Source organism: Osmia lignaria, chromosome 10 (genome assembly GCF_051020975.1).
Source record: "Osmia lignaria lignaria isolate PbOS001 chromosome 10, iyOsmLign1, whole genome shotgun sequence".
NCBI classification, from domain to species: Eukaryota; Metazoa; Arthropoda; class Insecta; order Hymenoptera; family Megachilidae; genus Osmia; species Osmia lignaria.
Window position 1 is genome coordinate 8301811 of NC_135041.1, and position 12425 is coordinate 8314235.

General features: G+C 38.6%; 1 long non-coding RNA gene across 3 annotated transcripts in view; it reads left to right on the top strand.

Annotated features, from left to right (window-relative positions):
- Positions 1-9411, top strand: part of LOC143305716 (uncharacterized) — a 165547-nt gene extending 156136 nt beyond the window's left edge. For 2 of the 3 annotated variants that reach the window (XR_013062829.1, XR_013062832.1), the window contains exons 4-5: positions 8835-9004; positions 9254-9411. This is a non-coding gene — a long non-coding RNA (uncharacterized LOC143305716). The remainder of the gene's footprint in view (positions 1-8834; positions 9005-9253) is intronic. The other variant, XR_013062830.1, reaches the window with a different exon arrangement.
- Positions 9412-12425: the final 3014 nt, after the last annotated feature.

Genomic DNA, 12425 nt, shown 5'->3' on the forward strand with positions numbered 1-12425 from the left:
CAAACTCTTTTAGAAGCATCGGTATTCAAGAAAATTATCGAAACATTTGAACAATCAAACTCTCGTTTCTTCTTCTCGACCCGATATCTGTTGTTCCCTTTCGAACCTGTCGATGTAATCGTGGAAGCTTTCACTAAAATTAGACGGCAGTAAAATCTGAAAAGGCTGCTCGGAGGATCGTCTAATATTCGGAAAACGAAGCGCGAACGGAGATTCCAGAGGTGAAGTTTCGAATGTTGAAGCGTTTTCAGAGTTTGCCGTGTTCGAAGAGGAAAGAGGAGAGAAGCGGTTGTGTCCCGAAAGGAGATTCCAGAGAAGATTAGGAAGGCCGTTTCAAGACGAACGGAATCATCGTGCCTTTTGGAGCTTTGGAGGATATCCAAAGGGGGAAAAGGGATTCCATGAGTAGAAGTAGAAAGACGAAGCTACTAGATTGCAGCTCGGCACGCGTCGCTTAGCGTGGATTCTAGAACAGACGAAGAAGAAGGAGGGTGAAGAGGAGTACGGATGGCAAACGAATCGTTTAGGATTCCACGCGGTATCCTTCGACCCTTTATCCTTCTCTCACCCTTTACGTTTCGTCGCTGGAAACTGTTTTGTCGCACCTGCAGGATTTATAAGCTGTTCCATTTTGCGCGCGGACCAGTGTTATTGAAAGCGACAACAAATTCCTCGGCTGTCGAAGGGTCGGCTGAATTTTCCGAATTACTTTTAAATATCGTAGATATCCTGGCACGATGTGCTGGTCGTCTCAAAAGAAATGGACATGTTCAAAATTGTACACCAGAATTCTATCTACAAAAAGGTGAAATCGTGAAATCATTTAATCTATTTTAAACAACTAACTTTCTATTCATTCATAGAATCAATGAAAATGAACTGTTTTCTATCATAACGTAACTTTATGTCATAAATTTTGAATGCATAAAACTGAAACAACAGAGCTCGAAATCGATATCCAAGCGTCTGTGATTACGAAACGCAATTTGTTGGCCAGATGATGTTGGGTAAGAAATATTCAAATACAGTGTTTCATATTCAACGATGATTTACAAGTAAATTGTAGATTTATTTTAGTCTTTCATGAGCACCACTTTTTTTTTATACGTATCAATGCATTTAAATTAGCTATCTTAATCACACGCGGACAGTATGATAGTGTGTAAGCTCGTTAACAAAGAAACTATACAGGTGGTAAAATATAATTACTACAAAATTAAAATTATTTTTTCATTTGAAATAATTTTTTATCGTCAATGTCGCAAAATGCAAACCACATTAATTTTCCAATTCCGTTGCAAAACATTCACCAACGCAAATTGCAAGCAACGATCAGAGAGCGTGTCGCGTTGCGGTCGACGATGACGAAAAAGTCCTGTGTCTACTACCCCCCTCGAAAGGACCTTAATTAATTTTCGTATCCAGCCGCTAATACCTCACGGGGGGGTGGACCACGCTCGAGCTTTTTAAACTTCAAAGCTTTCGTCGCGAGGGAAGCCAAAGTGGTATGAGGCGGATACGAGAGAGATAGCGGGAGAAACGGAAACAGAAAGAGGGAAAAGGAAAAGAATGAGATGAAAAAGGAGGAAAGAAGAGCAAGAGAGGAAGAGACGGTGATTTAAGGCTCGGTTCTGCGCTTAGTTCTCTAAACATTTTAGCCGACCTTATTTCGCCTGCATTATTTCAACGTTAAGACGAGGCTGAGGAGCTCTACGCCTTGAAGTAGTGCACAGGGGCCTGAACCTTAGAGCCTTCTCTTAGAGCAGTGATCCTCAATCTTTTTTTTTTAGCTATGCACCCTTTTCATCAAATATCAAAATGCCATTTCATTTTCCTTAGTTAATTACTTTTATGAATTAAAATTACTTTTTATATTACTTTTCAAAAATCAAAGAAATCCTTAAGCAGTACTACTATGGCAAATACCAGATTTAATCATGTAAATTAAAATTCGATAATAAGGCGTGTATTTTATACAAGTTTCATTTTTCTTTTGGAAATTTACCAAAAATTGCTTTTTTATGAACTAATTTATTTCAGGTGCTAAATAAAAAGTTTCTACTAAATGGAAATTTAATGGAAGAAAATTAGTATGACCAAATTGATTCTTATATCACTTCATATGAATCTAAAATTTACCTCTGGTTGAGAACCAATGTCTTAGAGAGAAGCAGAATCGGGGCTTAAGAAGAAAGCTCGCGGGTCGGTTAAGTGTGCTGATACATAAATATGCGATTAATCAAGTTAACTACCTCGCCGTGAATGCTTCTTCTTTTTTTTTTCTTCTTACTCCGCGAGACACAGGGTTTTCTCTGGTTTTTCTTTTTCAACGAGACGATGATGGCCCCATGTGCCTCTGTCACGGCAGATGGGTAAATAGAGCCATTCGCCTAAACGACATCCTGCCAAGCGCATTATGCGAATTCTGCGGTGTACAAAGCGCTCGTACTCGAACAAATGACTCGTGAAACGAACCACGATTTTCCCTCGGATAGTTTGATCGACGTGTGGATATTGTAATTCATAGTTCGTGAGCTTTCCGTTACACGGATCGTGAATTTACCCGTAAACAGTAGAAACGGCCATGTCTGACCCGGAACGCGATAATATGGATCATTGAGGACAGACGTGGTCATCGTTCAAATAATATTTTTATTATTACTCAAGAAACAATGTATTTAACTTGTTAATTGTCACAGTAGAAATATCCATGTATAGTCAGACACAGGATAAAATAGAAAAAAAAATGAATTTCTTTAATAATTTCTGATTGTAATTGTAAGTAGTTTTGTTTCTTACATTATTAGTGGACTTTTTGAGTTTTCATTCGAATGAAAATTTATATAAGTATATCCTTTTTAGTTTCTAAATTCCCATATTTCGTAAATAATTTACTGTTATTATTCAAAGCACAGTAGCATCAAGATTTTTATTCTTTCTAATTTTACGAGCTGACCCACATACTAGTTAAAACAGTTCGCATTTTAATGACACATCAGCGAACTGCGTTTCCCTCTTTAAACAGGAATTAAGCACAATGCTTTCTTACATGCGATGCAAAAGTGCGCCGGTGACCGGAATACCACAATATGCTTTAAAGCGTTTAAATCATTTCAATAGATTTCCATAAATTTCATAAAATAGGGGGGATTTGAGGGTTGTAATTGCTTGAGACGATCGTTTATCAAAGAATTTCTAATAAAACGAGTTTCTATGAAAATTCAAACGTTATGCACTTAATACGTGGTAACTCAAGTATTATAGGAAATGAAGGATTTTCTTCTTCCTTTCTATTACCACCTTCCCCAAAAAAATCTATTGACATTTCTAACACAACCCCTTATTGCAACCACCTAGCAATATTAAGAAGAAGCCCAGACTTTGGGCCTGGTCGTGAAGAGCCGATATTAATATATTGTTCGTCGTAGTAGGATCAATTCGCGTAGCTGTTTACTCGGCGCGTTTCAATTAATGGATATTTACCGTGGTGCTGATGTTTGCCATGTACAAGGGTAAATACGATTTGTCGTTTTAACTGTGGTGACTGCGTACGGTCGAGCACCGGGGCTCATAAGCCGTGAAAAACAGGATCGAACGACAGGATAAAGTTCTCTCTTTATCCCGTAGACGGACCAGGGTATAAATGTCGCATTATTTGTCCGTCATTTATTTCTCTCTGCCGGCTTTCGATACACGCTAACGAATGAATAATTAAAAACATCGGCTGGAGTAGGGGGAGGGACCAATGAGCGTCTCTTGACGTTCGGAGGATGCGAACTAAATCGTTAGTACGGATTAATGAAGCGAACGATAAGGGTACACTACGACCCCCTCGCGTTCCCTTACGGAAAAAGTGAAACGATCTCCCGTTTCACGCGACCAGGATTCCCCTGTAATTTCACGTGTGTATCGCGATGATTACGCGCGTTACGGTTACGTCGAATGATAAATTGTACGTTTCAGGGAACGAGCTGGAAACGTGGTGGAAATTCACTCACACGTACTCGTAAATTTGTGACCGATTCTTGGATTCCGCTTCGTCGCTGGTTACCGTTACAGAAGGGACGAATTAATCGTCGCGCTCAAATTTTGATGATTGTACAGCAATAATCGTATCGCGTTGCGGGTGTAGTCATCGAATTAATGGGTGCTGGAATTTCTACGAGCCTCTTCCCGCTGTTTATCGCGAACAATAAAGCGACTCTGTCGAGCTATCGACTATTCGCAAGTTTCGAAAAAGAAAAAGAAGCTTGTTCCTCGTAAAAACCGAGATCACCTGGGCACGATCGAGCCCGGGCAGCTGGAACTTTTCGATCGTACGTCGTTCGAAACGGCCAAGGAATTTAAAACGCAATCGCTACGACGGGAAGAACAATAATTCACCTCGAAAGTGGCCGTCTAAAAAAGCAAAGTAATCTCTGCCAGTCTGTCCCTATTCGAGTCCGTAAATCTCCGTGCACGATTCCGTTCTGCATAGCGGGTCACGGAAGTCAAGCACGAGGAATCAAGGGAGAAGAAGTAAAAACCGTAGCCGTATCCTCTAATAACCTAGGCCATGCTCGTATTCTACAGCTCGCAAACGGTCACCCAATGTGGCTGTTCGCCACCCTCCGTGGACGGGGATGGTTCTGGCCGCGTGTTGCAAATGAATCGTTAAAAGTCCAAACGGCGAGAGAGGAAATCGATGCACCAGTAAAATGATTTCCCGTTCGGAATCGTAAACGTTCGCGCTTTTCCTTCGCGATACTGAACAACATAAATCTCTCGGTAAGTACGTACAGGGCGTTAAAAAGATAATGGTTATGGTTCACAGTCGTAAAAATTAATTAACCTGAAGAAATAAAATGATATTTCAATTTTAATATGCAACAACCTTATAAAGCGTTTTGTATATTCTTAACGAGAACAATAAAAGGAGGCTTTGAAATTTAATTTCCGGGTTCTAATTGATTGATTGATTACTGTAAGATTTTTGTTTGATAAATGTACTTAGGAATGTGGTGATGGAAAATTAACTGTATAGGACGGGGTCGTTATTTTTTCAACAGGCTGTACAGATGGGCGAGGATGGTCGTGGTAGGTTGGTTGTCGAGTGTCTGGATGATGCTGGTATCGTATAGCTGTTGCACACCTCTAATATTGCGTGCGTCAGTGCTGAAGTATTTACGGCCAGTGGATCGTATAAGAACGATGCTCGCCTCTTGGATTCTATCTTACCCCGGCTCTTTTTCAATATGAAAATCTCCCTTCCGTAACACTTTCTGCTTTACGACGCCGTCCATGCAGATACGTACGCTTTCCGTCCATGAATTTCAAATAACGTATCGTTTTATGGTTCTCGGTTAACGATGTAAGTTAATTACATTTTCAAATGGAAATAGGGGATGCGTAGGTTGAGCGATGCAATCGTTTCAATTTTTGTAACAAATGCATTTTGTAATGTATTATTTGGAATATTAGAAACAGATAAAAAGTATTTTAAAAATATGGAAATTATTGGATACTGTGGATCATTAATGAAATTAAATTCTTCAAATTTAATGTAATATGAAAATTAATAAATATTAAGGATAGGAAAACTGCAAATATTGTTGACATTATATTGCAATGGAAAACATTATATAAATATTTATTGCCACCCTTAACTTCTCATGCTTGCAAGTGTTCGTCAACTTGTTTACGCAAATTACTTCTCTTTCGAGTGCTCATTCTGTTTGCATTGAAATGTTACGGATCATATGAAAGCATTCACCACTTGTCCTTTCACTCTCCACTCGAGAAGCTCTTTGGGGCGAGAAGTTTTCTCACCTTGACATTGCATACATTCGACACGAGAGCAGTGACTACAGATCCAATAAGACTAGATATGCCTTCATTTTCAAGGGCGTTTGAATTTGTGCCTTGAGAACGAACGCCATTTGCTCTATCCTAGTATAAAAATGTGAAATACTTCGCACGTCGATGGTAATAGCAAATTGCTTTGATATCAAAGACTATTACTCATTATCGGATACTGTCTCTAGCTCAGCCTTACCATATTATAGCAACAAGAGCCAACTGATATAGCCAACTGATTCGTTGGCTGCGGCACCATAGGCAACCGTTCGACCTAGAGCGAATTGAAACCCTGTCAGTCCTACAGCGACCGCCAAGGAGTACGGACCCACCTGTTAAACATTTAATCTTATCTTTCTGTGTGCTTTCACTCACCATTCTTTTATTTATTATTTTACCAACCTTTTCCTTTCATTTATTATTTTATATCCGTTCGTGGGCTTCGGCTCACCCTTCCTAGTTATATATTATATTTTTGACTTTATGGGCCTGCATCCCTTACATCCGAGCATCATTTACACCTCTACATTCCATACATTCCTCTTTATTTTTTTATTTTTTTTTATTTTTACGTGGTGGAAATCTTCAGAAAGACACCTCCAGCCCCCCTGGGGAGGGGCCGGAGGTAGTGTGGGATTTTTACCCACTAAAACCACCACGGTGGCCTGCACTGGGACTATAGGGAGCTCCCGGAACCTCTGACGAACACACCGGGACCCTCCCAACCCTGGCACACTGACGTCCCTATCTCGGGGGAGGGTCTGATATTTGTGGTAACCAGTGCCAAACTCCACCGACATCGGGGGCCACGCCCGATGCCGGCACTCCTCGGGCCGCGTGCAGTGGAGATCGGGGCCCCAGCCCTGACCCCCTGCGGCCCCGCTTCAAATCACGTACATCCCTGCATCCTTTACATTTCTGCAGCCCTCACATCTCTGCAACCCTCATATCCCTGCAACCCTTATAATAACTATATTACAAATACAACATTATATTACAAAAACTGGTCCGAGTAAAGGTAAGCAAAGGTAAGTGTACAAATTTAATTCCAACTAAATTTTTCCCGAAAAACAGCGCCCTCTAGCGGCAAAAATGTGAACTAAATTTTCGATGTCGAATCAGCGCCATCTGGTTTCAGAAAAAGGAACTAAACTTTGCTGAAATTTTGGCCCTCTGGCGGCAAAAATTTGAACTAAAATTCCGACCTCGAATCAACGCCCTCTGGCGGTAAAAAAAGGAACTAAATGTTGCTGAAATTTTGGCCCTCTGGCGGCGAAAATGTGAACTGAATTTTCCATGTCGAATCAGCGCCATCTGGTTTCAGAAAAAGGAACTAAACTTTGCTGAAATTTTGGCCCTCCAACGGCAAAAATTTGAACTAAAATTCCGACCTCGAATCAACGCCCTCTGGCGGTAAAAAAAGGAACTAAATGTTGCTGAAATTTTGGCCCTCTGGCGGCGAAAATGTGAACTGAATTTTCCATGTCGAATCAGCGCCATCTGGTTTCAGAAAAAGGAACTAAACTTTGCTGAAATTTTGGCCCTCTAGCGGCAAAAATTTGAACTAAAATTCCGACCTCGAATCAGTGCCCTCTGGCGGTAAAAGAAGGAACTAAATCCATCACGATTTTTCACTCTCTGATGGGTGCATCAGCATGCCAGGGATGTATGGAGTGCAGGAATATAAGTGACACAAGGATGTAAGGAACGCAGAGATATAAGGGATGCAGAAAATGTAAGGAATACAGGCATGTGAGGGATGCGGGGATATGCGATGCAGGGAAATAAGGATTGCGGGGATGTAACAGATATAGCGATGAAAGGGATGCGGTGGTATAATTAATGGAGGAATACATGGGAATATATGGGATACTGGGATGTAAGGAATGCAGGGATACCATATAATAATTTTTACAATTATGAGTTTTACAGAAATTTGCATTTTCTAACGAAAAAATCATTTTTGATGCGATCATTACTGTATTCACAGAATTTTATACATAAAAGAGCTGGAAAGCAGTCAGCCAATATTTTTCCAGCAAAAGTAATGAAACATTCGCGGAAGCGTTTATAGCAAGCCGTAAACTCATAAGCCCATTCACCTCGAAGTCATAAACGAAAAGTAACATTTCCCAACCTATGGTTAGTCCGTATGTACAGCGAGGATATTAAAACAGTCTATAGAACAATAGTAAGATAAAAGTTGTTCAGGGATTATTCATCCCTTAGAATATTGTTTGAAGAATAAATATAAATTTCAATTAATTATGAGATTAATTATGAAATAATAAGGAAACGTAAAATATGCTTTAGCACTTAGTAAAAAATTATAATTTGATGTGCCTAATTTTAAGATGTAAGGTATGCTTTAAAAGTTTCTAAATTAAACTGTTTTACACCTTAGTCTATAATATTAACATCAGTTTATCAAATTATTTGTAATCAACTTACTTTTTGTTATTTCCCGATGAATTGGAGAATGTGTTCAACGTTGCCTCAGGTTCACACGAGAATTCACGTACCGGGTACGGTGTAATGACATAATGACGTGACACTCGGTAACTTCGTTCACCTGAAGCATTTAGTTTGGCCGGAAACAACGTTACGTGCTACACGACGTCGTAAAGTGTCCTTTACCAGCTGTTTCTCGGCTACAAACTACAAAGTGTATTTTTCCATCTTCTATTTCCTCACCACGGTGTTATCTAACGTTATAACGCGGTGATGATACGAGTAAAGAAAATTGTATTCAATTTTAAATTTAAATTTAATTTTAGGCTTTCATTTTTACTTTAAATAAAACTTCATTCTTATATTTTTCTTAAATTTTAATTTATGAAAATTATTTTTGCAATATACATATAAAAGTCTTCACTGACAGGGCAATTTATTTGATAGTTTTTGAAAAAAGACAACACTAGAATTGGAGGTGGAGTATGCAGAGGGAGGAACGTAGTAAAGGCATAAATATTAATCGTTCAAAACATGTAAATACGTAGGGGGTGAACTATGGCGTTCAGGAGGACACTGCAACAGCACGTCCATCCCAAATGGACCATTATTCTATCAGCCACACAAACTGTTGGGTAACTCGGTCGAGCAAAGCGGCTCGTAAACTCTCCCTTGGTCTTCTAGTCCCAGTTACAGAGTTACAGGACAATGGGATGGAGTGCGTGAGCTACCCTTCATGTAATATAAGTATTTGAACATCTTCGGATCATCAGAAAAATATAAAATTCTTCTCACTTATGAATAAAATCAAAACTCTACTGGTTGAATTAAAAATTTCAAAAATAATTCATTTTTATAGCTGAATTGTTGCCATTTATTCCAGTTTTTTAATGGAACCGTATACATTTAGTTTTAATTGAAATAAAAATACATATGTTTGAATTAAACTTTATTATAATACTTATAGATGATAGTGTACCTACATCGTTCGACGACCAAAAGAAGAAAGATGAGAGGTTTAATTTTTTCGAACAGTTGCCAGAAATAATCTCCTGTTCGACCTGACTAAGGCTGATTGCTTGATTTCGACAAACATCACTCGTTCGAACCGATCTTCTCCTACTATTGCCCGGCTCTATTCGGTCTCCGTGAATTAGGCTGTCGTCCAACCGACCGTCCTCCGCGGACCGCATACCAAATACACTCGGAATTTCCGGTTTCTTAATCGAATTAAAGCGTACCTCTGGTACATCGTGATGACGTGTACGGAACGAAGCTTCAGCAACGTCAGGATGACAAGTGGTGTATTTTATTTTCTAAAAATTTCGTAATCTGTATATATTAAAAATTAACTTACATTTGTAAAAACAAATTAAATTGAAGAAATGTCACCTGTTTGAAAATAAAGATCAATTGTGTCAATTGGATGATGTATCTTGCAAAATTGTTGATTGATAGTATAAATGGAAATCACTATAGGTATCTTTACTGATTTCTCTCTTCACTCAAGCCGAAGATCTGTGCAGAAGACACAACGAAGGGTGGAACGAGCGTTAATATGGAAGACAGGCTGAAGGAGGATGTACGGCAGGATATGCTCGAGGCGCATTTCACACAAAGTTCTGCCGACTAGGTAGGTACAAGTTTTAGACCAAATAGCATCCCTCTTCCCTCCTCAGCTACGTTCCTTAATAGATACCTACTTCATATAGGACTACACCTACCGTCACTTACTGTCCTCTACTTGAGTGTAACTCTTCCCCATAGAATCTTATCCCCTGGTGTCCTTGCTGGCTCCCCTGGAATCAAACTTCAACGTACACCCCTGGATGTGTATTCAAATTCTGTTAGTAATTAGTTTCTGCAATTTAAAAAATTGTATCCAGTATCAAGGTTCGAGTATCCAAAGTTTGTAGATCTACGTTATAATTGACCCAGTTCTATCGTTCTATAATTAACACGTTCTATAGTGACATGTTAATTATATGATTGCCACTGTAATTTAATAAACCAATCGCCATTTCAATTTTCTTTATCTCTGTGATGCAAACACCATAATGTTTCTTACACCGCAACAACACAGCCTTAACCACCGCATTAACAGCTAATTGCAATTTCACATTTCGGTATTTAGCAGCTTGCAAACTCGAAATTGAACTGAAATCCGTGGCAGGTGTTTAATGATCGTTATACATTGTAATAACTATTAAACAGGGCTTAATGATAATTCGTGCATATATGAATCGGGAAAGTTATAGAAATCGCAACTTAAAATCACCGCAATTAGCATAAATTCCATTTACCATCGGACTGTTATTTCCAGGGTGAGTGTAAAAACGCATTAGCATGCCAGAGATCTCTGTTCCCGTTGAATGCGTTCGAATTTCTCGTGGCTGGCTAAATTATGGGCAAATTTTCAAATTGCCACTGTTTTCTATAACTATTACGAAAAACTTAATTCTCTCTTGTTGGTTTATTTATCATTTTCTTTTCTGTACTACGTAACATTAATTTTATGTTTATTTAAAAACAGAACTCTACGATAAATCTGTTAATAAATATTTTTGATATTTTTATTGCAACCCTTTAATATAATTCAAGTTTGTTTAACTTAGTAGCTTTGGAAACGTCGCGAATTTGCAATTTGATCGTTTTCTTGGCTCCCTCTTTCTACGGTGCGGGAAAGGGGATCCTTAATGATTGCGCATTGTCACGAAAAGAAGGAGAAAGGGACAAAGCGGGCTGTGTTTAAGACCAAAGGGGTTTTTTTTAATAAGCGACCGACACCCTTCTGCCGCGATCCGCTCGCCAACCCTTTATTCTTTGGATAGAGACAAATATTCAGCCGAGGGAAAAAATAACGTGACGCCGCTAGGGTTGTGCCCTCAAGACTCATCCATCCTCAGGATTGTGATAAATGTGGTTGGTTAATAAAAAAAAAAAAAAAAACAAAGAAAAAAGAAACGTATCCAACCTGCGAGAATTTGAACATCAATAAATATTTGAATAGTTTAATTATTATTCTAATACAGAGATTGTGATTTTATTTTTTAAATTTTGATCACTTTTATTCTTCTTGTTTCTAAAATTCAATTCTATGAGTAATTTCACTCACTTTCTACGATCATGATGTGATTATAGCGCCGAATATCACAATCAGAGCCGAAATTCGAGATTCATCGGTGTTTCAGTACGGTGATTATAACAACGCCGAGGTAATCATGATTAGTCAAATTGACCGCCATGAATCCGGAATGGAGGGTGAACAAGGAAGATCGAGAAGCGAAGAACTAAGTGTAACTTCAGCAAGTTCGTGAGATTAAGATTATGCAGGGAATTATTCAGAGTAATTAAAATGCAGATGCGACGCACAAATCATCGTGATTTTTCGACTTGTTCAGGGACCTGCTCTTCTCTCTCCTTACTTTATTTCCCTTCTTCAATGAAACTTTTAGTAATTTTACATAAAAAATCCATTATACATAAATGATTCCACATTTTATCTATTATTTCTTATAATGTCTCAACGTTGCTCATACTTTCTAATTAATTCGAGTGTTCAGTAATATCCGGTACTTAATACTCAAAGTGTATTTAAACTCGAGTATCTGGTATTTGAAATTAATAAACGCAGCACCTCTCGTCGATTTAAATTGGAAACAAATGCTTGAAACGCTTATCACAATTGTATTATTTAAAATCGCAAATGGCTGTACCTCGGTCGTTTCGGCTTTGTAAACCAATTATGATTTCAGACTTAATCGGATCACCGAGCGAATTTGTTTTATTTAACGGTGCCAGCTTGCCGTGCGTTTTAAATATGAATCCGAAAATGATTCGCCGTGAGAACGAAAAAGCCAGGATTCTACGTGTACCAATGCAATTAGCCTGTTAATGGAATTATCGCAAATGGAGATTAAAAATTGAAACGGTTGAACCTTGTCCAATTGGGAGTGGTTGCATAAACGTAGGACAAAGAACGAAAGATAAATAAAAATCAAAACAGGAGTGCATATTCTGCAACAGATCATTGACAATTACGTCGTTATGTATATCGATGACTTTTGTTTAATTGATTAATTCGATAATCGTTTGTTTCCGCTGGATGTATGACGTTTTAATGGAATTCGCCGAGCAGC